This window comes from Aquarana catesbeiana, linkage group LG05 (genome assembly GCF_042186555.1).
Source record: "Aquarana catesbeiana isolate 2022-GZ linkage group LG05, ASM4218655v1, whole genome shotgun sequence".
NCBI lineage: Eukaryota > Metazoa > Chordata > Amphibia > Anura > Ranidae > Aquarana > Aquarana catesbeiana.
Genome location: NC_133328.1, coordinates 10,899,825 through 10,924,585, shown reverse-complemented (window position 1 = coordinate 10,924,585; position 24,761 = coordinate 10,899,825). Strand labels below are relative to the sequence as shown.

General features: G+C 53.4%; 13 non-coding genes across 13 annotated transcripts; all 13 read right to left on the bottom strand.

The window, feature by feature from the left end:
• Window positions 1-649: 649 nt before the first annotated feature.
• On the bottom strand, window positions 650-768 carry LOC141146565 (5S ribosomal RNA). Its single transcript, XR_012244958.1, has one exon. It is a non-coding gene; the product is annotated as a 5S ribosomal RNA (ribosomal RNA).
• A 1,857-nt stretch (window positions 769-2,625) lies between these two features.
• Window positions 2,626-2,744, bottom strand: LOC141146564 (5S ribosomal RNA). The gene has a single exon (XR_012244957.1). It is a non-coding gene; the product is annotated as a 5S ribosomal RNA (ribosomal RNA).
• A 1,862-nt stretch (window positions 2,745-4,606) lies between these two features.
• LOC141146563 (5S ribosomal RNA) lies at window positions 4,607-4,725 on the bottom strand. The gene has a single exon (XR_012244956.1). It is a non-coding gene; the product is annotated as a 5S ribosomal RNA (ribosomal RNA).
• Window positions 4,726-6,596: 1,871 nt separating this feature from the next.
• Window positions 6,597-6,715, bottom strand: LOC141146281 (5S ribosomal RNA). The gene has a single exon (XR_012244832.1). It is a non-coding gene; the product is annotated as a 5S ribosomal RNA (ribosomal RNA).
• Window positions 6,716-8,576: 1,861 nt separating this feature from the next.
• On the bottom strand, window positions 8,577-8,695 carry LOC141146552 (5S ribosomal RNA). The gene has a single exon (XR_012244945.1). It is a non-coding gene; the product is annotated as a 5S ribosomal RNA (ribosomal RNA).
• A 1,848-nt stretch (window positions 8,696-10,543) lies between these two features.
• Window positions 10,544-10,662, bottom strand: LOC141146540 (5S ribosomal RNA). The gene has a single exon (XR_012244933.1). It is a non-coding gene; the product is annotated as a 5S ribosomal RNA (ribosomal RNA).
• A 1,857-nt stretch (window positions 10,663-12,519) lies between these two features.
• Window positions 12,520-12,638, bottom strand: LOC141146529 (5S ribosomal RNA). Its single transcript, XR_012244922.1, has one exon. It is a non-coding gene; the product is annotated as a 5S ribosomal RNA (ribosomal RNA).
• A 1,853-nt stretch (window positions 12,639-14,491) lies between these two features.
• On the bottom strand, window positions 14,492-14,610 carry LOC141146517 (5S ribosomal RNA). Its single transcript, XR_012244914.1, has one exon. It is a non-coding gene; the product is annotated as a 5S ribosomal RNA (ribosomal RNA).
• Window positions 14,611-16,459: 1,849 nt separating this feature from the next.
• LOC141146507 (5S ribosomal RNA) lies at window positions 16,460-16,578 on the bottom strand. Its single transcript, XR_012244905.1, has one exon. It is a non-coding gene; the product is annotated as a 5S ribosomal RNA (ribosomal RNA).
• Window positions 16,579-18,427: 1,849 nt separating this feature from the next.
• Window positions 18,428-18,546, bottom strand: LOC141146225 (5S ribosomal RNA). The gene has a single exon (XR_012244779.1). It is a non-coding gene; the product is annotated as a 5S ribosomal RNA (ribosomal RNA).
• Window positions 18,547-20,402: 1,856 nt separating this feature from the next.
• LOC141146284 (5S ribosomal RNA) lies at window positions 20,403-20,521 on the bottom strand. Its single transcript, XR_012244835.1, has one exon. It is a non-coding gene; the product is annotated as a 5S ribosomal RNA (ribosomal RNA).
• Window positions 20,522-22,381: 1,860 nt separating this feature from the next.
• Window positions 22,382-22,500, bottom strand: LOC141146497 (5S ribosomal RNA). The gene has a single exon (XR_012244904.1). It is a non-coding gene; the product is annotated as a 5S ribosomal RNA (ribosomal RNA).
• A 1,850-nt stretch (window positions 22,501-24,350) lies between these two features.
• On the bottom strand, window positions 24,351-24,469 carry LOC141146486 (5S ribosomal RNA). The gene has a single exon (XR_012244901.1). It is a non-coding gene; the product is annotated as a 5S ribosomal RNA (ribosomal RNA).
• Between the last annotated feature and the right edge of the window lie 292 nt (window positions 24,470-24,761).

Genomic DNA, 24,761 nt, shown 5'->3' with positions numbered 1-24,761 from the left:
TCCCCTAAATTTTTTATGACCGGCGGGTAGACTGGATCCAAAAAAACCCCGGCAGCGCACGCATTAACTCTTTCCCTCCCAGCCTGGGGCAGCCGCTAACTAAAACCACGCTCCTGTAGGCAACCTGCTGCCTACACCCTAGCCGCTTCAGGGCGCAGGTTTCACGACCCGTCGGCTCTGTGGCTTCTCGCTGGCTTCGGCAGTCCGCGTGCGAGCTTCCCCCAGCCTGGGGAGCGCGGCAGAATGTGTTGGCGCAAGGGCGACTAAAGAGGAGGAGTGATAGCACCAAAACGGCTGAGGAGAGCGCTGGAAAAGGGCTGGGCCGTGGAGCCTAAGCGGGATGTAGGATGGGGGCTAGCTAGGTGGGGGTTGCGTCCGGCCGTTGCTTTGCTGTCTACAGGGACTGGATGCGTGGCAAGCTCCTGAGGTAGGTAGGGAGGGAGGGAGGGAGGGAGAGAGAGAAAGAAGAAAGAAAGTGTATTTTTGAAAGAAGGGGTGAGGAAAGGGAGGAGGGCGAAGAAAAAGTGGGGGCTGGACTGGTGATTTTGTAGGAGCTAGGTGTGCAGGAGGGCTTGCAGAGCGGGTTTTGTTAAAAGAGAATGTAAAAAGAGGCATAGAGGAGAGTGACCCCTGCTGGAAGAAAAGCAAAAGCCTACAGCACCTGGTATTCCCAGGCGGTCTCCCATCCAAGTACTAACCAGGCCCGACCCTGCTTAGCTTCCGAGATCAGACGAGAGCGGGCGCATTCAGGGTGGTGTGGCCGTAGGCAAAGCTCATGGTCTCTTTCAAGCCTCTTGTACTTGTCACCGGCAGCCTGGCTCCGCCTTTCCTTGACTTTGCTACAATCAGCAGTGCCTTTTGACAAGCAACGCAGCACACCCCACCTTGTCGTCTCTCCTCTCTCTCGCTCGCTCGCTCGCTCTCTTCAACCCCCCTGCCTCTTGCTGCCTCTTTAACCTCTTCCTGCCTGCACCTTCTCACACACATACTCAGCCTGGCTTCAAAGGCTCCTTTCTGGCTTCCCCTGGCCTGACTTTTAACCTTTTCCCTGACAAGGCTTTGCACCAAAGGAAGAGGAGCAGCAGGGCGCATGTAGCGCGGGGCCTCATGCCTGCACTTGTTAACGCCTTCGCTTTCATACCAGGTGGCCAGCCCATGGATCTCCGGAACCTGGCTTCCGTTCCGCTAGCTACTGGAAACCGACCGCTGCGGAGGGAGCCAGTACATCCACCCCCCCCTGGCTACCAGAGGACCTCTGACCTAGGGTTGCCACCTCATCCCTTTAAACCCGAACACTTATTTATTACGCAGCTTCTGAGGCTGATTAAGGTAGTAATTAAACTCACTTGTTGCCCTTATCTGCCTTAAATTAGCCTTCAGAACCTGTGTAATTCCTATGTGTTCGGGTTTAAAGGGATGGGGTTGCAACTCTACCCTCACCTATAGCAGGCGCCATGCCTCACCACTGGCTGCAGTCAAGCAACTGCTTGACTTGCCCAGTAGGTAGACCTTTTCTTGTAGCGTCGCTTCATACCTCACATGTGCCATACTCACCCAAGTTCTTTATAATAGGCCTGGAGACCAACATGCATGATGGAGTCCCTTTCAATGACTTCAGAGGAGGCTTAGAACACTTGACGCAACTTTACTGAGAAGTCTTGGGCATTACAGTTCAACATGAACAATGGTCATATCCTGACCCAAACTGCCACTGACTGGCTGCCCAGGACTACCTCTACAAGGTAGTAGTTCATGTTGGTCTTTGAGTTGCCATCTCATCCCTTTATATCCGAACACATATTAATTACAGAAATTCTGTGGCTGATTAAGGTGGTAATTAAACTCACTCGTTGCCTTATCTGCATTCAATTAGCCTCAGAACCTGTGTAATTCATATGTGTTTGGGTTTAAAGGGATGAGGTGGCAACCCTAGTAGGCCTCCTGCAAGCGCTGCCTGATCCCCCGAAACCCAGCCTTCCCCTAAATTTTTTATGACCGGCGGGTAGGCTGGATCCAAAAAAACCCCGGCAGCGCACGCATTAACTCTTTCCCTCCCAGCCTGGGGCAGCCGCTAACTAAAACCACGCTCCTGTAGGCAACCTGCTGCCTACACCCTAGCCGCTTCAGGGCGCAGGTTTCACGACCCGTCGGCTCTGTGGCTTCTCGCTGGCTTCGGCAGTCCGCGTGCGAGCTTCCCCCAGCCTGGGGAGCGCGGCAGAATGTGTTGGCGCAAGGGCGACTAAAGAGGAGGAGTGATAGCACCAAAACGGCTGAGGAGAGCGCTGGAAAAGGGCTGGGCCGTGGAGCCTAAGCGGGATGTAGGATGGGGGCTAGCTAGGTGGGGGTTGCGTCCGGCCGTTGCTTTGCTGTCTACAGGGACTGGATGCGTGGCAAGCTCCTGAGGTAGGTAGGGAGGGAGGGAGGGAGGGAGAGAGAGAAAGAAGAAAGAAAGTGTATTTTTGAAAGAAGGGGTGAGGAAAGGGAGGAGGGCGAAGAAAAAGTGGGGGCTGGACTGGTGATTTTGTAGGAGCTAGGTGTGCAGGAGGGCTTGCAGAGCGGGTTTTGTTAAAAGAGAATGTAAAAAGAGGCATAGAGGAGAGTGACCCCTGCTGGAAGAAAAGCAAAAGCCTACAGCACCTGGTATTCCCAGGCGGTCTCCCATCCAAGTACTAACCAGGCCCGACCCTGCTTAGCTTCCGAGATCAGACGAGAGCGGGCGCATTCAGGGTGGTGTGGCCGTAGGCAAAGCTCATGGTCTCTTTCAAGCCTCTTGTACTTGTCACCGGCAGCCTGGCTCCGCCTTTCCTTGACTTTGCTACAATCAGCAGTGCCTTTTGACAAGCAACGCAGCACACCCCACCTTGTCGTCTCTCCTCTCTCTCGCTCGCTCGCTCGCTCGCTCGCTCTCTTCAACCCCCCTGCCTCTTGCTGCCTCTTTAACCTCTTCCTGCCTGCACCTTCTCACACACATACTCAGCCTGGCTTCAAAGGCTCCTTTCTGGCTTCCCCTGGCCTGACTTTTAACCTTTTCCCTGACAAGGCTTTGCACCAAAGGAAGAGGAGCAGCAGGGCGCATGTAGCGCGGGGCCTCATGCCTGCACTTGTTAACGCCTTCGCTTTCATACCAGGTGGCCAGCCCATGGATCTCCGGAACCTGGCTTCCGTTCCGCTAGCTACTGGAAACCGACCGCTGCGGAGGGAGCCAGTACATCCACCCCCCCCTGGCTACCAGAGGACCTCTGACCTAGGGTTGCCACCTCATCCCTTTAAACCCGAACACTTATTTATTACGCAGCTTCTGAGGCTGATTAAGGTAGTAATTAAACTCACTTGTTGCCCTTATCTGCCTTAAATTAGCCTTCAGAACCTGTGTAATTCCTATGTGTTCGGGTTTAAAGGGATGGGGTTGCAACTCTACCCTCACCTATAGCAGGCGCCATGCCTCACCACTGGCTGCAGTCAAGCAACTGCTTGACTTGCCCAGTAGGTAGACCTTTTCTTGTAGCGTCGCTTCATACCTCACATGTGCCATACTCACCCAAGTTCTTTTCAATAGGCCTGGAGACCAACATGCATGATGGAGTCCCTTTCAATGACTTCAGAGGAGGCTTAGAACACTTGACGCAACTTTACTGAGAAGTCTTGGGCATTACAGTTCAACATGAACAATGGTCATATCCTGACCCAAACTGCCACTGACTGGCTGCCCAGGACTACCTCTACAAGGTAGTAGTTCATGTTGGTCTTTGAGTTGCCATCTCATCCCTTTATATCCGAACACATATTAATTACAGAAATTCTGTGGCTGATTAAGGTGGTAATTAAACTCACTCGTTGCCTTATCTGCATTCAATTAGCCTCAGAACCTGTGTAATTCATATGTGTTTGGGTTTAAAGGGATGAGGTGGCAACCCTAGTAGGCCTCCTGCAAGCGCTGCCTGATCCCCCGAAACCCAGCCTTCCCCTAAATTTTTTATGACCGGCGGGTAGGCTGGATCCAAAAAAAACCCCGGCAGCGCACGCATTAACTCTTTCCCTCCCAGCCTGGGGCAGCCGCTAACTAAAACCACGCTCCTGTAGGCAACCTGCTGCCTACACCCTAGCCGCTTCAGGGCGCAGGTTTCACGACCCGTCGGCTCTGTGGCTTCTCGCTGGCTTCGGCAGTCCGCGTGCGAGCTTCCCCCAGCCTGGGGAGCGCGGCAGAATGTGTTGGCGCAAGGGCGACTAAAGAGGAGGAGTGATAGCACCAAAACGGCTGAGGAGAGCGCTGGAAAAGGGCTGGGCCGTGGAGCCTAAGCGGGATGTAGGATGGGGGCTAGCTAGGTGGGGGTTGCGTCCGGCCGTTGCTTTGCTGTCTACAGGGACTGGATGCGTGGCAAGCTCCTGAGGTAGGGAGGGAGGGAGGGAGGGAGAGAGAGAAAGAAGAAAGAAAGTGTATTTTTGAAAGAAGGGGTGAGGAAAGGGAGGAGGGCGAAGAAAAAGTGGGGGCTGGACTGGTGATTTTGTAGGAGCTAGGTGTGCAGGAGGGCTTGCAGAGCGGGTTTTGTTAAAAGAGAATGTAAAAAGAGGCATAGAGGAGAGTGACCCCTGCTGGAAGAAAAGCAAAAGCCTACAGCACCTGGTATTCCCAGGCGGTCTCCCATCCAAGTACTAACCAGGCCCGACCCTGCTTAGCTTCCGAGATCAGACGAGAGCGGGCGCATTCAGGGTGGTGTGGCCGTAGGCAAAGCTCATGGTCTCTTTCAAGCCTCTTGTACTTGTCACCGGCAGCCTGGCTCCGCCTTTCCTTGACTTTGCTACAATCAGCAGTGCCTTTTGACAAGCAACGCAGCACACCCCACCTTGTCGTCTCTCCTCTCTCTCGCTCGCTTGCTCGCTCTCTTCAACCCCCCTGCCTCTTGCTGCCTCTTTAACCTCTTCCTGCCTGCACCTTCTCACACACATACTCAGCCTGGCTTCAAAGGCTCCTTTCTGGCTTCCCCTGGCCTGACTTTTAACCTTTTCCCTGACAAGGCTTTGCACCAAAGGAAGAGGAGCAGCAGGGCGCATGTAGCGCGGGGCCTCATGCCTGCACTTGTTAACGCCTTCGCTTTCATACCAGGTGGCCAGCCCATGGATCTCCGGAACCTGGCTTCCGTTCCGCTAGCTACTGGAAACCGACCGCTGCGGAGGGAGCCAGTACATCCACCCCCCCCCCTGGCTACCAGAGGACCTCTGACCTAGGGTTGCCACCTCATCCCTTTAAACCCGAACACTTATTTATTACGCAGCTTCTGAGGCTGATTAAGGTAGTAATTAAACTCACTTGTTGCCCTTATCTGCCTTAAATTAGCCTTCAGAACCTGTGTAATTCCTATGTGTTCGGGTTTAAAGGGATGGGGTTGCAACTCTACCCTCACCTATAGCAGGCGCCATGCCTCACCACTGGCTGCAGTCAAGCAACTGCTTGACTTGCCCAGTAGGTAGACCTTTTCTTGTAGCGTCGCTTCATACCTCACATGTGCCATACTCACCCAAGTTCTTTTCAATAGGCCTGGAGACCAACATGCATGATGGAGTCCCTTTCAATGACTTCAGAGGAGGCTTAGAACACTTGACGCAACTTTACTGAGAAGTCTTGGGCATTACAGTTCAACATGAACAATGGTCATATCCTGACCCAAACTGCCACTGACTGGCTGCCCAGGACTACCTCTACAAGGTAGTAGTTCATGTTGGTCTTTGAGTTGCCATCTCATCCCTTTATATCCGAACACATATTAATTACAGAAATTCTGTGGCTGATTAAGGTGGTAATTAAACTCACTCGTTGCCTTATCTGCATTCAATTAGCCTCAGAACCTGTGTAATTCATATGTGTTTGGGTTTAAAGGGATGAGGTGGCAACCCTAGTAGGCCTCCTGCAAGCGCTGCCTGATCCCCCGAAACCCAGCCTTCCCCTAAATTTTTTATGACCGGCGGGTAGGCTGGATCCAAAAAAACCCCGGCAGCGCACGCATTAACTCTTTCCCTCCCAGCCTGGGGCAGCCGCTAACTAAAACCACGCTCCTGTAGGCAACCTGCTGCCTACACCCTAGCCGCTTCAGGGCGCAGGTTTCACGACCCGTCGGCTCTGTGGCTTCTCGCTGGCTTCGGCAGTCCGCGTGCGAGCTTCCCCCAGCCTGGGGAGCGCCGCAGAATGTGTTGGCGCAAGGGCGACTAAAGAGGAGGAGTGATAGCACCAAAACGGCTGAGAAGAGCGCTGGAAAAGGGCTGGGCCGTGGAGCCTAAGCGGGATGTAGGATGGGGGCTAGCTAGGTGGGGGTTGCGTCCGGCCGTTGCTTTGCTGTCTACAGGGACTGGATGCGTGGCAAGCTCCTGAGGTAGGTAGGGAGGGAGGGAGGGAGGGAGGGAGGGAGGGAGAGAGAGAAAGAAGAAAGAAAGTGTATTTTTGAAAGAAGGGGTGAGGAAAGGGAGGAGGGCGAAGAAAAAGTGGGGGCTGGACTGGTGATTTTGTAGGAGCTAGGTGTGCAGGAGGGCTTGCAGAGCGGGTTTTGTTAAAAGAGAATGTAAAAAGAGGCATAGAGGAGAGTGACCCCTGCTGGAAGAAAAGCAAAAGCCTACAGCACCTGGTATTCCCAGGCGGTCTCCCATCCAAGTACTAACCAGGCCCGACCCTGCTTAGCTTCCGAGATCAGACGAGAGCGGGCGCATTCAGGGTGGTGTGGCTGTAGGCAAAGCTCATGGTCTCTTTCAAGCCTCTTGTACTTGTCACCGGCAGCCTGGCTCCGCCTTTCCTTGACTTTGTTACAATCAGCAGTGCCTTTTGACAAGCAACGCAGCACACCCCACCTTGTCGTCTCTCCTCTCTCTCGCTCGCTTGCTCTCTTCAACCCCCCTGCCTCTTGCTGCCTCTTTAACCTCTTCCTGCCTGCACCTTCTCACACACATACTCAGCCTGGCTTCAAAGGCTCCTTTCTGGCTTCCCCTGGCCTGACTTTTAACCTTTTCCCTGACAAGGCTTTGCACCAAAGGAAGAGGAGCAGCAGGGCGCATGTAGCGCGGGGCCTCATGCCTGCACTTGTTAACGCCTTCGCTTTCATACCAGGTGGCCAGCCCATGGATCTCTGGAACCTGGCTTCCGTTCCGCTAGCTACTGGAAACCGACCGCTGCGGAGGGAGCCAGTACATCCACCCCCCCCTGGCTACCAGAGGACCTCTGACCTAGGGTTGCCACCTCATTCCTTTAAACCCGAACACTTATTTATTACGCAGCTTCTGAGGCTGATTAAGGTAGTAATTAAACTCACTTGTTGCCCTTATCTGCCTTAAATTAGCCTTCAGAACCTGTGTAATTCCTATGTGTTCGGGTTTAAAGGGATGGGGTTGCAACTCTACCCTCACCTATAGCAGGCGCCATGCCTCACCACTGGCTGCAGTCAAGCAACTGCTTGACTTGCCCAGTAGGTAGACCTTTTCTTGTAGCGTCGCTTCATACCTCACATGTGCCATACTCACCCAAGTTCTTTTCAATAGGCCTGGAGACCAACATGCATGATGGAGTCCCTTTCAATGACTTCAGAGGAGGCTTAGAACACTTGACGCAACTTTACTGAGAAGTCTTGGGCATTACAGTTCAACATGAACAATGGTCATATCCTGACCCAAACTGCCACTGACTGGCTGCCCAGGACTACCTCTACAAGGTAGTAGTTCATGTTGGTCTTTGAGTTGCCATCTCATCCCTTTATATCCGAACACATATTAATTACAGAAATTCTGTGGCTGATTAAGGTGGTAATTAAACTCACTCGTTGCCTTATCTGCATTCAATTAGCCTCAGAACCTGTGTAATTCATATGTGTTTGGGTTTAAAGGGATGAGGTGGCAACCCTAGTAGGCCTCCTGCAAGCGCTGCCTGATCCCCCGAAACCCAGCCTTCCCCTAAATTTTTTATGACCGGCGGGTAGGCTGGATCCAAAAAAACCCCGGCAGCGCACGCATTAACTCTTTCCCTCCCAGCCTGGGGCAGCCGCTAACTAAAACCACGCTCCTGTAGGCAACCTGCTGCCTACACCCTAGCCGCTTCAGGGCGCAGGTTTCACGACCCGTCGGCTCTGTGGCTTCTCGCTGGCTTCGGCAGTCCGCGTGCGAGCTTCCCCCAGCCTGGGGAGCGCCGCAGAATGTGTTGGCGCAAGGGCGACTAAAGAGGAGGAGTGATAGCACCAAAACGGCTGAGAAGAGCGCTGGAAAAGGGCTGGGCCGTGGAGCCTAAGCGGGATGTAGGATGGGGGCTAGCTAGGTGGGGGTTGCGTCCGGCCGTTGCTTTGCTGTCTACAGGGACTGGATGCGTGGCAAGCTCCTGAGGTAGGTAGGGAGGGAGGGAGGGAGGGAGGGAGGGAGAGAGAGAAAGAAGAAAGAAAGTGTATTTTTGAAAGAAGGGGTGAGGAAAGGGAGGAGGGCGAAGAAAAAGTGGGGGCTGGACTGGTGATTTTGTAGGAGCTAGGTGTGCAGGAGGGCTTGCAGAGCGGGTTTTGTTAAAAGAGAATGTAAAAAGAGGCATAGAGGAGAGTGACCCCTGCTGGAAGAAAAGCAAAAGCCTACAGCACCTGGTATTCCCAGGCGGTCTCCCATCCAAGTACTAACCAGGCCCGACCCTGCTTAGCTTCCGAGATCAGACGAGAGCGGGCGCATTCAGGGTGGTGTGGCCGTAGGCAAAGCTCATGGTCTCTTTCAAGCCTCTTGTACTTGTCACCGGCAGCCTGGCTCCGCCTTTCCTTGACTTTGCTACAATCAGCAGTGCCTTTTGACAAGCAACGCAGCACACCCCACCTTGTCGTCTCTCCTCTCTCTCGCTCGCTCGCTCTCTTCAACCCCCCTGCCTCTTGCTGCCTCTTTAACCTCTTCCTGCCTGCACCTTCTCACACACATACTCAGCCTGGCTTCAAAGGCTCCTTTCTGGCTTCCCCTGGCCTGACTTTTAACCTTTTCCCTGACAAGGCTTTGCACCAAAGGAAGAGGAGCAGCAGGGCGCATGTAGCGCGGGGCCTCATGCCTGCACTTGTTAACGCCTTCGCTTTCATACCAGGTGGCCAGCCCATGGATCTCTGGAACCTGGCTTCCGTTCCGCTAGCTACTGGAAACCGACCGCTGCGGAGGGAGCCAGTACATCCACCCCCCCTGGCTACCAGAGGACCTCTGACCTAGGGTTGCCACCTCATCCCTTTAAACCCGAACACTTATTTATTACGCAGCTTCTGAGGCTGATTAAGGTAGTAATTAAACTCACTTGTTGCCCTTATCTGCCTTAAATTAGCCTTCAGAACCTGTGTAATTCCTATGTGTTCGGGTTTAAAGGGATGGGGTTGCAACTCTACCCTCACCTATAGCAGGCGCCATGCCTCACCACTGGCTGCAGTCAAGCAACTGCTTGACTTGCCCAGTAGGTAGACCTTTTCTTGTAGCGTCGCTTCATACCTCACATGTGCCATACTCACCCAAGTTCTTTTCAATAGGCCTGGAGACCAACATGCATGATGGAGTCCCTTTCAATGACTTCAGAGGAGGCTTAGAACACTTGACGCAACTTTACTGAGAAGTCTTGGGCATTACAGTTCAACATGAACAATGGTCATATCCTGACCCAAACTGCCACTGACTGGCTGCCCAGGACTACCTCTACAAGGTAGTAGTTCATGTTGGTCTTTGAGTTGCCATCTCATCCCTTTATATCCGAACACATATTAATTACAGAAATTCTGTGGCTGATTAAGGTGGTAATTAAACTCACTCGTTGCCTTATCTGCATTCAATTAGCCTCAGAACCTGTGTAATTCATATGTGTTTGGGTTTAAAGGGATGAGGTGGCAACCCTAGTAGGCCTCCTGCAAGCGCTGCCTGATCCCCCGAAACCCAGCCTTCCCCTAAATTTTTTATGACCGGCGGGTAGGCTGGATCCAAAAAAACCCCGGCAGCGCACGCATTAACTCTTTCCCTCCCAGCCTGGGGCAGCCGCTAACTAAAACCACGCTCCTGTAGGCAACCTGCTGCCTACACCCTAGCCGCTTCAGGGCGCAGGTTTCACGACCCGTCGGCTCTGTGGCTTCTCGCTAGCTTCGGCAGTCCGCGTGCGAGCTTCCCCCAGCCTGGGGAGCGCGGCAGAATGTGTTGGCGCAAGGGCGACTAAAGAGGAGGAGTGATAGCACCAAAACGGCTGAGAAGAGCGCTGGAAAAGGGCTGGGCCGTGGAGCCTAAGCGGGATGTAGGATGGGGGCTAGCTAGGTGGGGGTTGCGTCCGGCCGTTGCTTTGCTGTCTACAGGGACTGGATGCGTGGCAAGCTCCTGAGGTAGGTAGGGAGGGAGGGAGGGAGAGAGAGAAAGAAGAAAGAAAGTGTATTTTTGAAAGAAGGGGTGAGGAAAGGGAGGAGGGCGAAGAAAAAGTGGGGGCTGGACTGGTGATTTTGTAGGAGCTAGGTGTGCAGGAGGGCTTGCAGAGCGGGTTTTGTTAAAAGAGAATGTAAAAAGAGGCATAGAGGAGAGTGACCCCTGCTGGAAGAAAAGCAAAAGCCTACAGCACCTGGTATTCCCAGGCGGTCTCCCATCCAAGTACTAACCAGGCCCGACCCTGCTTAGCTTCCGAGATCAGACGAGAGCGGGCGCATTCAGGGTGGTGTGGCCGTAGGCAAAGCTCATGGTCTCTTTCAAGCCTCTTGTACTTGTCACCGGCAGCCTGGCTCCGCCTTTCCTTGACTTTGCTACAATCAGCAGTGCCTTTTGACAAGCAACGCAGCACACCCCACCTTGTCGTCTCTCCTCTCTCTCGCTCGCTCGCTCGCTCTCTTCAACCCCCCTGCCTCTTGCTGCCTCTTTAACCTCTTCCTGCCTGCACCTTCTCACACACATACTCAGCCTGGCTTCAAAGGCTCCTTTCTGGCTTCCCCTGGCCTGACTTTTAACCTTTTCCCTGACAAGGCTTTGCACCAAAGGAAGAGGAGCAGCAGGGCGCATGTAGCGCGGGGCCTCATGCCTGCACTTGTTAACGCCTTCGCTTTCATACCAGGTGGCCAGCCCATGGATCTCTGGAACCTGGCTTCCGTTCCGCTAGCTACTGGAAACCGACCGCTGCGGAGGGAGCCAGTACATCCACCCCCCCCTGGCTACCAGAGGACCTCTGACCTAGGGTTGCCACCTCATTCCTTTAAACCCGAACACTTATTTATTACGCAGCTTCTGAGGCTGATTAAGGTAGTAATTAAACTCACTTGTTGCCCTTATCTGCCTTAAATTAGCCTTCAGAACCTGTGTAATTCCTATGTGTTCGGGTTTAAAGGGATGGGGTTGCAACTCTACCCTCACCTATAGCAGGCGCCATGCCTCACCACTGGCTGCAGTCAAGCAACTGCTTGACTTGCCCAGTAGGTAGACCTTTTCTTGTAGCGTCGCTTCATACCTCACATGTGCCATACTCACCCAAGTTCTTTTCAATAGGCCTGGAGACCAACATGCATGATGGAGTCCCTTTCAATGACTTCAGAGGAGGCTTAGAACACTTGACGCAACTTTACTGAGAAGTCTTGGGCATTACAGTTCAACATGAACAATGGTCATATCCTGACCCAAACTGCCACTGACTGGCTGCCCAGGACTACCTCTACAAGGTAGTAGTTCATGTTGGTCTTTGAGTTGCCATCTCATCCCTTTATATCCGAACACATATTAATTACAGAAATTCTGTGGCTGATTAAGGTGGTAATTAAACTCACTCGTTGCCTTATCTGCATTCAATTAGCCTCAGAACCTGTGTAATTCATATGTGTTTGGGTTTAAAGGGATGAGGTGGCAACCCTAGTAGGCCTCCTGCAAGCGCTGCCTGATCCCCCGAAACCCAGCCTTCCCCTAAATTTTTTATGACCGGCGGGTAGGCTGGATCCAAAAAAACCCCGGCAGCGCACGCATTAACTCTTTCCCTCCCAGCCTGGGGCAGCCGCTAACTAAAACCACGCTCCTGTAGGCAACCTGCTGCCTACACCCTAGCCGCTTCAGGGCGCAGGTTTCACGACCCGTCGGCTCTGTGGCTTCTCGCTAGCTTCGGCAGTCCGCGTGCGAGCTTCCCCCAGCCTGGGGAGCGCCGCAGAATGTGTTGGCGCAAGGGCGACTAAAGAGGAGGAGTGATAGCACCAAAACGGCTGAGAAGAGCGCTGGAAAAGGGCTGGGCCGTGGAGCCTAAGCGGGATGTAGGATGGGGGCTAGCTAGGTGGGGGTTGCGTCTGGCCGTTGCTTTGCTGTCTACAGGGACTGGATGCGTGGCAAGCTCCTGAGGTAGGGAGGGAGGGAGGGAGGGAGGGAGAGAGAGAAAGAAGAAAGAAAGTGTATTTTTGAAAGAAGGGGTGAGGAAAGGGAGGAGGGCGAAGAAAAAGTGGGGGCTGGACTGGTGATTTTGTAGGAGCTAGGTGTGCAGGAGGGCTTGCAGAGCGGGTTTTGTTAAAAGAGAATGTAAAAAGAGGCATAGAGGAGAGTGACCCCTGCTGGAAGAAAAGCAAAAGCCTACAGCACCTGGTATTCCCAGGCGGTCTCCCATCCAAGTACTAACCAGGCCCGACCCTGCTTAGCTTCCGAGATCAGACGAGAGCGGGCGCATTCAGGGTGGTGTGGCCGTAGGCAAAGCTCATGGTCTCTTTCAAGCCTCTTGTACTTGTCACCGGCAGCCTGGCTCCGCCTTTCCTTGACTTTGCTACAATCAGCAGTGCCTTTTGACAAGCAACGCAGCACACCCCACCTTGTCGTCTCTCCTCTCTCTCGCTCGCTCGCTCGCTCTCTTCAACCCCCCTGCCTCTTGCTGCCTCTTTAACCTCTTCCTGCCTGCACCTTCTCACACACATACTCAGCCTGGCTTCAAAGGCTCCTTTCTGGCTTCCCCTGGCCTGACTTTTAACCTTTTCCCTGACAAGGCTTTGCACCAAAGGAAGAGGAGCAGCAGGGCGCATGTAGCGCGGGGCCTCATGCCTGCACTTGTTAACGCCTTCGCTTTCATACCAGGTGGCCAGCCCATGGATCTCCGGAACCTGGCTTCCGTTCCGCTAGCTACTGGAAACCGACCGCTGCGGAGGGAGCCAGTACATCCACCCCCCCCTGGCTACCAGAGGACCTCTGACCTAGGGTTGCCACCTCATCCCTTTAAACCCGAACACTTATTTATTACGCAGCTTCTGAGGCTGATTAAGGTAGTAATTAAACTCACTTGTTGCCCTTATCTGCCTTAAATTAGCCTTCAGAACCTGTGTAATTCCTATGTGTTCGGGTTTAAAGGGATGGGGTTGCAACTCTACCCTCACCTATAGCAGGCGCCATGCCTCACCACTGGCTGCAGTCAAGCAACTGCTTGACTTGCCCAGTAGGTAGAACTTTTCTTGTAGCGTCGCTTCATACCTCACATGTGCCATACTCACCCAAGTTCTTTTCAATAGGCCTGGAGACCAACATGCATGATGGAGTCCCTTTCAATGACTTCAGAGGAGGCTTAGAACACTTGACGCAACTTTACTGAGAAGTCTTGGGCATTACAGTTCAACATGAACAATGGTCATATCCTGACCCAAACTGCCACTGACTGGCTGCCCAGGACTACCTCTACAAGGTAGTAGTTCATGTTGGTCTTTGAGTTGCCATCTCATCCCTTTATATCCGAACACATATTAATTACAGAAATTCTGTGGCTGATTAAGGTGGTAATTAAACTCACTCGTTGCCTTATCTGCATTCAATTAGCCTCAGAACCTGTGTAATTCATATGTGTTTGGGTTTAAAGGGATGAGGTGGCAACCCTAGTAGGCCTCCTGCAAGCGCTGCCTGATCCCCCGAAACCCAGCCTTCCCCTAAATTTTTTATGACCGGCGGGTAGGCTGGATCCAAAAAAACCCCGGCAGCGCACGCATTAACTCTTTCCCTCCCAGCCTGGGGCAGCCGCTAACTAAAACCACGCTCCTGTAGGCAACCTGCTGCCTACACCCTAGCCGCTTCAGGGCGCAGGTTTCACGACCCGTCGGCTCTGTGGCTTCTCGCTGGCTTCGGCAGTCCGCGTGCGAGCTTCCCCCAGCCTGGGGAGCGCCGCAGAATGTGTTGGCGCAAGGGCGACTAAAGAGGAGGAGTGATAGCACCAAAACGGCTGAGGAGAGCGCTGGAAAAGGGCTGGGCCGTGGAGCCTAAGCGGGATGTAGGATGGGGGCTAGCTAGGTGGGGGTTGCGTCCGGCCGTTGCTTTGCTGTCTACAGGGACTGGATGCGTGGCAAGCTCCTGAGGTAGGTAGGGAGGGAGGGAGGGAGAGAGAGAAAGAAGAAAGAAAGTGTATTTTTGAAAGAAGGGGTGAGGAAAGGGAGGAGGGCGAAGAAAAAGTGGGGGCTGGACTGGTGATTTTGTAGGAGCTAGGTGTGCAGGAGGGCTTGCAGAGCGGGTTTTGTTAAAAGAGAATGTAAAAAGAGGCATAGAGGAGAGTGACCCCTGCTGGAAGAAAAGCAAAAGCCTACAGCACCTGGTATTCCCAGGCGGTCTCCCATCCAAGTACTAACCAGGCCCGACCCTGCTTAGCTTCCGAGATCAGACGAGAGCGGGCGCATTCAGGGTGGTGTGGCCGTAGGCAAAGCTCATGGTCTCTTTCAAGCCTCTTGTACTTGTCACCGGCAGCCTGGCTCCGCCTTTCCTTGACTTTGCTACAATCAGCAGTGCCTTTTGACAAGCAACGCAGCACACCCCACCTTGTCGTCTCTCCTCTCTCTCGCTCGCTCGCTCGCTCTCTTCAACCCCCCTGCCTCTTGCTGCCTCTTTAACCTCTTCCTGCCTGCACCTTCTCACACACATACTCAGCCTGGCTTCAAAGGCTCCTTTCTGGCTTCCCCTGGCCTGACTTTTAACCTTTTCCCTGACAAGGCTTTGCACCAAAGGAAGAGGAGCAGCAGGGCGCATGTAGCGCGGGGCCTCATGCCTGCACTTGTTAACGCCTTCGCTTTCATACCAGGTGGCCAGCCCATGGATCTCCGGAACCTGGCTTCCGTTCCGCTAGCTACTGGAAACCGACCGCTGCGGAGGGAGCCAGTACATCCACCCCCCCCTGGCTACCAGAGGACCTCTGACCTAGGGTTGCCACCTCATCCCTTTAAACCCGAACACTTATTTATTACGCAGCTTCTGAGGCTGATTAAGGTAGTAATTAAACTCACTTGTTGCCCTTATCTGCCTTAAATTAGCCTTCAGAACCTGTGTAATTCCTATGTGTTCGGGTTTAAAGGGATGGGGTTGCAACTCTACCCTCACCTATAGCAGGCGCCATGCCTCACCACTGGCTGCAGTCAAGCAACTGCTTGACTTGCCCAGTAGGTAGACCTTTTCTTGTAGCGTCGCTTCATACCTCACATGTGCCATACTCACCCAAGTTCTTTTCAATAGGCCTGGAGACCAACATGCATGATGGAGTCCCTTTCAATGACTTCAGAGGAGGCTTAGAACACTTGACGCAACTTTACTGAGAAGTCTTGGGCATTACAGTTCAACATGAACAATGGTCATATCCTGACCCAAACTGCCACTGACTGGCTGCCCAGGACTACCTCTACAAGGTAGTAGTTCATGTTGGTCTTTGAGTTGCCATCTCATCCCTTTATATCCGAACACATATTAATTACAGAAATTCTGTGGCTGATTAAGGTGGTAATTAAACTCACTCGTTGCCTTATCTGCATTCAATTAGCCTCAGAACCTGTGTAATTCATATGTGTTTGGGTTTAAAGGGATGAGGTGGCAACCCTAGTAGGCCTCCTGCAAGCGCTGCCTGATCCCCCGAAACCCAGCCTTCCCCTAAATTTTTTATGACCGGCGGGTAGGCTGGATTCAAAAAAACCCCGGCAGCGCACGCATTAACTCTTTCCCTCCCAGCCTGGGGCAGCCGCTAACTAAAACCACGCTCCTGTAGGCAACCTGCTGCCTACACCCTAGCCGCTTCAGGGCGCAGGTTTCACGACCCGTCGGCTCTGTGGCTTCTCGCTGGCTTCGGCAGTCCGCGTGCGAGCTTCCCCCAGCCTGGGGAGCGCGGCAGAATGTGTTGGCGCAAGGGCGACTAAAGAGGAGGAGTGATAGCACCAAAACGGCTGAGGAGAGCGCTGGAAAAGGGCTGGGCCGTGGAGCCTAAGCGGGATGTAGGATGGGGGCTAGCTAGGTGGGGGTTGCGTCCGGCCGTTGCTTTGCTGTCTACAGGGACTGGATGCGTGGCAAGCTCCTGAGGTAGGGAGGGAGGGAGGGAGAGAGAGAAAGAAGAAAGAAAGTGTATTTTTGAAAGAAGGGGTGAGGAAAGGGAGGAGGGCGAAGAAAAAGTGGGGGCTGGACTGGTGATTTTGTAGGAGCTAGGTGTGCAGGAGGGCTTGCAGAGCGGGTTTTGTTAAAAGAGAATGTAAAAAGAAGCATAGAGGAGAGTGACCCCTGCTGGAAGAAAAGCAAAAGCCTACAGCACCTGGTATTCCCAGGCGGTCTCCCATCCAAGTACTAACCAGGCCCGACCCTGCTTAGCTTCCGAGATCAGACGAGAGCGGGCGCATTCAGGGTGGTGTGGCCGTAGGCAAAGCTCATGGTCTCTTTCAAGCCTCTTGTACTTGTCACCGGCAGCCTGGCTCCGCCTTTCCTTGACTTTGCTACAATCAGCAGTGCCTTTTGACAAGCAACGCAGCACACCCCACCTTGTCGTCTCTCCTCTCTCTCGCTCGCTCGCTCGCTCTCTTCAACCCCCCTGCCTCTTGCTGCCTCTTTAACCTCTTCCTGCCTGCACCTTCTCACACACATACTCAGCCTGGCTTCATAGGCTCCTTTCTGGCTTCCCCTGGCCTGACTTTTAACCTTTTCCCTGACAAGGCTTTGCACCAAAGGAAGAGGAGCAGCAGGGCGCATGTAGCGCGGGGCCTCATGCCTGCACTTGTTAACGCCTTCGCTTTCATACCAGGTGGCCAGCCCATGGATCTCCGGAACCTGGCTTCCGTTCCGCTAGCTACTGGAAACCGACCGCTGCGGAGGGAGCCAGTACATCCACCCCCCCCTGGCTACCAGAGGACCTCTGACCTAGGGTTGCCACCTCATCCCTTTAAACCCGAACACTTATTTATTACGCAGCTTCTGAGGCTGATTAAGGTAGTAATTAAACTCACTTGTTGCCCTTATCTGCCTTAAATTAGCCTTCAGAACCTGTGTAATTCCTATGTGTTTGGGTTTAAAGGGATGGGGTTGCAACTCTACCCTCACCTATAGCAGGCGCCATGCCTCACCACTGGCTGCAGTCAAGCAACTGCTTGACTTGCCCAGTAGGTAGACCTTTTCTTGTAGCGTCGCTTCATACCTCACATGTGCCATACTCACCCAAGTTCTTTTCAATAGGCCTGGAGACCAACATGCATGATGGAGTCCCTTTCAATGACTTCAGAGGAGGCTTAGAACACTTGACGCAACTTTACTGAGAAGTCTTGGGCATTACAGTTCAACATGAACAATGGTCATATCCTGACCCAAACTGCCACTGACTGGCTGCCCAGGACTACCTCTACAAGGTAGTAGTTCATGTTGGTCTTTGAGTTGCCATCTCATCCCTTTATATCCGAACACATATTAATTACAGAAATTCTGTGGCTGATTAAGGTGGTAATTAAACTCACTCGTTGCCTTATCTGCATTCAATTAGCCTCAGAACCTGTGTAATTCATATGTGTTTGGGTTTAAAGGGATGAGGTGGCAACCCTAGTAGGCCTCCTGCAAGCGCTGCCTGATCCCCCGAAACCCAGCCTTCCCCTAAATTTTTTATGACCGGCGGGTAGGCTGGATTCAAAAAAACCCCGGCAGCGCACGCATTAACTCTTTCCCTCCCAGCCTGGGGCAGCCGCTAACTAAAACCACGCTCCTGTAGGCAACCTGCTGCCTACACCCTAGCCGCTTCAGGGCGCAGGTTTCACGACCCGTCGGCTCTGTGGCTTCTCGCTGGCTTCGGCAGTCCGCGTGCGAGCTTCCCCCAGCCTGGGGAGCGCGGCAGAATGTGTTGGCGCAAGGGCGACTAAAGAGGAGGAGTGATAGCACCAAAACGGCTGAGGAGAGCGCTGGAAAAGGGCTGGGCCGTGGAGCCTAAGCGGGATGTAGGATGGGGGCTAGCTAGGTGGGGGTTGCGTCCGGCCGTTGCTTTGCTGTCTACAGGGACTGGATGCGTGGCAAGCTCCTGAGGTAGGGAGGGAGGGAGGGAGAGAGAGAAAGAAGAAAGAAAGTGTATTTTTGAAAGAAGGGGTGAGGAAAGGGAGGAGGGCGAAGAAAAAGTGGGGGCTGGACTGGTGATTTTGTAGGAGCTAGGTGTGCAGGAGGGCTTGCAGAGCGGGTTTTGTTAAAAGAGAATGTAAAAAGAGGCATAGAGGAGAGTGACCCCTGCTGGAAGAAAAGCAAAAGCCTACAGCACCTGGTATTCCCAGGCGGTCTCCCATCCAAGTACTAACCAGGCCCAACCCTGCTTAGCTTCCGAGATCAGACGAGAGCGGGCGCATTCAGGGTGGTGTGGCCGTAGGCAAAGCTCATGGTCTCTTTCAAGCCTCTTGTACTTGTCACCGGCAGCCTGGCTCCGCCTTTCCTTGACTTTGCTACAATCAGCAGTGCCTTTTGACAAGCAACGCAGCACACCCCACCTTGTCGTCTCTCCTCTCTCTCGCTCGCTCGCTCTCTTCAACCCCCCTGCCTCTTGCTGCCTCTTTAACCTCTTCCTGCCTGCACCTTCTCACACACATACTCAGCCTGGCTTCAAAGGCTCCTTTCTGGCTTCCCCTGGCCTGACTTTTAACCTTTTCCCTGACAAGGCTTTGCACCAAAGGAAGAGGAGCAGCAGGGCGCATGTAGCGCGGGGCCTCATGCCTGCACTTGTTAACGCCTTCGCTTTCATACCAGGTGGCCAGCCCATGGATCTCCGGAACCTGGCTTCCGTTCCGCTAGCTACTGGAAACCGACCGCTGCGGAGGGAGCCAGTACATCCACCCCCCCCGGCTACCAGAGGACCTCTGACCTAGGGTTGCCACCTCATCCCTTTAAACCCGAACACTTATTTATTACGCAGCTTCTGAGGCTGATTAAGGTAGTAATTAAACTCACTTGTTGCCCTTATCTGCCTTAAATTAGCCTTCAGAACCTGTGTAATTTCTATGTGTTCGGGTTTAAAGGGATGGGGTTGCAACTCTACCCTCACCTATAGCAGGCGCCATGCCTCACCACTGGCTGCAGTCAAGCAACTGCTTGACTTGCCCAGTAGGTAGACCTTTTCTTGTAGCGTCGCTTCATACCTCACATGTGCCATACTCACCCAAGTTCTTTTCAATAGGCCTGGAGACCAACATGCATGATGGAGTCCCTTTCAATGACTTCAGAGGAGGCTTAGAACACTTGACGCAACTTTACTGAGAAGTCTTGGGCATTACAGTTCAACATGAACAATGGTCATATCCTGACCCAAACTGCCACTGACTGGCTGCCCAGGACTACCTCTACAAGGTAGTAGTTCATGTTGGTCTTTGAGTTGCCATCTCATCCCTTTATATCCGAACACATATTAATTACAGAAATTCTGTGGCTGATTAAGGTGGTAATTAAACTCACTCGTTGCCTTATCTGCATTCAATTAGCCTCAGAACCTGTGTAATTCATATGTGTTTGGGTTTAAAGGGATGAGGTGGCAACCCTAGTAGGCCTCCTGCAAGCGCTGCCTGATCCCCCGAAACCCAGCCTTCCCCTAAATTTTTTATGACCGGCGGGTAGGCTGGATCCAAAAAAACCCTGGCAGCGCACGCATTAACTCTTTCCCTCCCAGCCTGGGGCAGCCGCTAACTAAAACCACGCTCCTGTAGGCAACCTGCTGCCTACACCCTAGCCGCTTCAGGGCGCAGGTTTCACGACCCGTCGGCTCTGTGGCTTCTCGCTGGCTTCGGCAGTCCGCGTGCGAGCTTCCCCCAGCCTGGGGAGCGCCGCAGAATGTGTTGGCGCAAGGGCGACTAAAGAGGAGGAGTGATAGCACCAAAACGGCTGAGAAGAGCGCTGGAAAAGGGCTGGGCCGTGGAGCCTAAGCGGGATGTAGGATGGGGGCTAGCTAGGTGGGGGTTGCGTCCGGCCGTTGCTTTGCTGTCTACAGGGACTGGATGCGTGGCAAGCTCCTGAGGTAGGTAGGGAGGGAGGGAGGGAGGGAGGGAGAGAGAGAAAGAAGAAAGAAAGTGTATTTTTGAAAGAAGGGGTGAGGAAAGGGAGGAGGGCGAAGAAAAAGTGGGGGCTGGACTGGTGATTTTGTAGGAGCTAGGTGTGCAGGAGGGCTTGCAGAGCGGGTTTTGTTAAAAGAGAATGTAAAAAGAGGCATAGAGGAGAGTGACCCCTGCTGGAAGAAAAGCAAAAGCCTACAGCACCTGGTATTCCCAGGCGGTCCCCCATCCAAGTACTAACCAGGCCCGACCCTGCTTAGCTTCCGAGATCAGACGAGAGCGGGCGCATTCAGGGTGGTGTGGCCGTAGGCAAAGCTCATGGTCTCTTTCAAGCCTCTTGTACTTGTCACCGGCAGCCTGGCTCCGCCTTTCCTTGACTTTGCTACAATCAGCAGTGCCTTTTGACAAGCAACGCAGCACACCCCACCTTGTCGTCTCTCCTCTCTCTCGCTCGCTCGCTCGCTCTCTTCAACCCCCCTGCCTCTTGCTGCCTCTTTAACCTCTTCCTGCCTGCACCTTCTCACACACATACTCAGCCTGGCTTCAAAGGCTCCTTTCTGGCTTCCCCTGGCCTGACTTTTAACCTTTTCCCTGACAAGGCTTTGCACCAAAGGAAGAGGAGCAGCAGGGCGCATGTAGCGCGGGGCCTCATGCCTGCACTTGTTAACGCCTTCGCTTTCATACCAGGTGGCCAGCCCATGGATCTCCGGAACCTGGCTTCCGTTCCGCTAGCTACTGGAAACCGACCGCTGCGGAGGGAGCCAGTACATCCACCCCCCCCGGCTACCAGAGGACCTCTGACCTAGGGTTGCCACCTCATCCCTTTAAACCCGAACACTTATTTATTACGCAGCTTCTGAGGCTGATTAAGGTAGTAATTAAACTCACTTGTTGCCCTTATCTGCCTTAAATTAGCCTTCAGAACCTGTGTAATTTCTATGTGTTCGGGTTTAAAGGGATGGGGTTGCAACTCTACCCTCACCTATAGCAGGCGCCATGCCTCACCACTGGCTGCAGTCAAGCAACTGCTTGACTTGCCCAGTAGGTAGACCTTTTCTTGTAGCGTCGCTTCATACCTCACATGTGCCATACTCACCCAAGTTCTTTTCAATAGGCCTGGAGACCAACATGCATGATGGAGTCCCTTTCAATGACTTCAGAGGAGGCTTAGAACACTTGACGCAACTTTACTGAGAAGTCTTGGGCATTACAGTTCAACATGAACAATGGTCATATCCTGACCCAAACTGCCACTGACTGGCTGCCCAGGACTACCTCTACAAGGTAGTAGTTCATGTTGGTCTTTGAGTTGCCATCTCATCCCTTTATATCCGAACACATATTAATTACAGAAATTCTGTGGCTGATTAAGGTGGTAATTAAACTCACTCGTTGCCTTATCTGCATTCAATTAGCCTCAGAACCTGTGTAATTCATATGTGTTTGGGTTTAAAGGGATGAGGTGGCAACCCTAGTAGGCCTCCTGCAAGCGCTGCCTGATCCCCCGAAACCCAGCCTTCCCCTAAATTTTTTATGACCGGCGGGTAGGCTGGATCCAAAAAAACCCTGGCAGCGCACGCATTAACTCTTTCCCTCCCAGCCTGGGGCAGCCGCTAACTAAAACCACGCTCCTGTAGGCAACCTGCTGCCTACACCCTAGCCGCTTCAGGGCGCAGGTTTCACGACCCGTCGGCTCTGTGGCTTCTCGCTGGCTTCGGCAGTCCGCGTGCGAGCTTCCCCCAGCCTGGGGAGCGCCGCAGAATGTGTTGGCGCAAGGGCGACTAAAGAGGAGGAGTGATAGCACCAAAACGGCTGAGAAGAGCGCTGGAAAAGGGCTGGGCCGTGGAGCCTAAGCGGGATGTAGGATGGGGGCTAGCTAGGTGGGGGTTGCGTCCGGCCGTTGCTTTGCTGTCTACAGGGACTGGATGCGTGGCAAGCTCCTGAGGTAGGTAGGGAGGGAGGGAGGGAGGGAGGGAGAGAGAGAAAGAAGAAAGAAAGTGTATTTTTGAAAGAAGGGGTGAGGAAAGGGAGGAGGGCGAAGAAAAAGTGGGGGCTGGACTGGTGATTTTGTAGGAGCTAGGTGTGCAGGAGGGCTTGCAGAGCGGGTTTTGTTAAAAGAGAATGTAAAAAGAGGCATAGAGGAGAGTGACCCCTGCTGGAAGAAAAGCAAAAGCCTACAGCACCTGGTATTCCCAGGCGGTCTCCCATCCAAGTACTAACCAGGCCCGACCCTGCTTAGCTTCCGAGATCAGACGAGAGCGGGCGCATTCAGGGTGGTGTGGCCGTAGGCAAAGCTCATGGTCTCTTTCAAGCCTCTTGTACTTGTCACCGGCAGCCTGGCTCCGCCTTTCCTTGACTTTGCTACAATCAGCAGTGCCTTTTGACAAGCAACGCAGCACACCCCACCTTGTCGTCTCTCCTCTCTCTCGCTCGCTCGCTCTCTTCAACCCCCCTGCCTCTTGCTGCCTCTTTAACCTCTTCCTGCCTGCACCTTCTCACACACATACTCAGCCTGGCTTCAAAGGCTCCTTTCTGGCTTCCCCTGGCCTGACTTTTAACCTTTTCCCTGACAAGGCTTTGCACCAAAGGAAGAGGAGCAGCAGGGCGCATGTAGCGCGGGGCCTCATGCCTGCACTTGTTAACGCCTTCGCTTTCATACCAGGTGGCCAGCCCATGGATCTCCGGAACCTGGCTTCCATTCCGCTAGCTACTGGAAACCGACCGCTGCGGAGGGAGCCAGTACATCCACCCCCCCCCTGGCTACCAGAGGACCTCTGACCTAGGGTTGCCACCTCATCCCTTTAAACCCGAACACTTATTTATTACGCAGCTTCTGAGGCTGATTAAGGTAGTAATTAAACTCACTTGTTGCCCTTATCTGCCTTAAATTAGCCTTCAGAACCTGTGTAATTCCTATGTGTTCGGGTTTAAAGGGATGGGGTTGCAACTCTACCCTCACCTATAGCAGGCGCCATGCCTCACCACTGGCTGCAGTCAAGCAACTGCTTGACTTGCCCAGTAGGTAGACCTTTTCTTGTAGCGTCGCTTCATACCTCACATGTGCCATACTCACCCAAGTTCTTTTCAATAGGCCTGGAGACCAACATGCATGATGGAGTCCCTTTCAATGACTTCAGAGGAGGCTTAGAACACTTGACGCAACTTTACTGAGAAGTCTTGGGCATTACAGTTCAACATGAACAATGGTCATATCCTGACCCAAACTGCCACTGACTGGCTGCCCAGGACTACCTCTACAAGGTAGTAGTTCATGTTGGTCTTTGAGTTGCCATCTCATCCCTTTATATCCGAACACATATTAATTACAGAAATTCTGTGGCTGATTAAGGTGGTAATTAAACTCACTCGTTGCCTTATCTGCATTCAATTAGCCTCAGAACCTGTGTAATTCATATGTGTTTGGGTTTAAAGGGATGAGGTGGCAACCCTAGTAGGCCTCCTGCAAGCGCTGCCTGATCCCCCGAAACCCAGCCTTCCCCTAAATTTTTTATGACCGGCGGGTAGGCTGGATCCAAAAAAACCCCGGCAGCGCACGCATTAACTCTTTCCCTCCCAGCCTGGGGCAGCCGCTAACTAAAACCACGCTCCTGTAGGCAACCTGCTGCCTACACCCTAGCCGCTTCAGGGCGCAGGTTTCACGACCCGTCGGCTCTGTGGCTTCTCGCTAGCTTCGGCAGTCCGCGTGCGAGCTTCCCCCAGCCTGGGGAGCGCCGCAGAATGTGTTGGCGCAAGGGCGACTAAAGAGGAGGAGTGATAGCACCAAAACGGCTGAGAAGAGCGCTGGAAAAGGGCTGGGCCGTGGAGCCTAAGCGGGATGTAGGATGGGGGCTAGCTAGGTGGGGGTTGCGTCCGGCCGTTGCTTTGCTGTCTACAGGGACTGGATGCGTGGCAAGCTCCTGAGGTAGGTAGGGAGGGAGGGAGGGAGAGAGAGAAAGAAGAAAGAAAGTGTATTTTTGAAAGAAGGGGTGAGGAAAGGGAGGAGGGCGAAGAAAAAGTGGGGGCTGGACTGGTGATTTTGTAGGAGCTAGGTGTGCAGGAGGGCTTGCAGAGCGGGTTTTGTTAAAAGAGAATGTAAAAAGAGGCATAGAGGAGAGTGACCCCTGCTGGAAGAAAAGCAAAAGCCTACAGCACCTGGTATTCCCAGGCGGTCTCCCATCCAAGTACTAACCAGGCCCGACCCTGCTTAGCTTCCGAGATCAGACGAGAGCGGGCGCATTCAGGGTGGTGTGGCCGTAGGCAAAGCTCATGGTCTCTTTCAAGCCTCTTGTACTTGTCACCGGCAGCCTGGCTCCGCCTTTCCTTGACTTTGCTACAATCAGCAGTGCCTTTTGACAAGCAACGCAGCACACCCCACCTTGTCGTCTCTCCTCTCTCTCGCTCGCTCGCTCGCTCTCTTCAACCCCCCTGCCTCTTGCTGCCTCTTTAACCTCTTCCTGCCTGCACCTTCTCACACACATACTCAGCCTGGCTTCAAAGGCTCCTTTCTGGCTTCCCCTGGCCTGACTTTTAACCTTTTCCCTGACAAGGCTT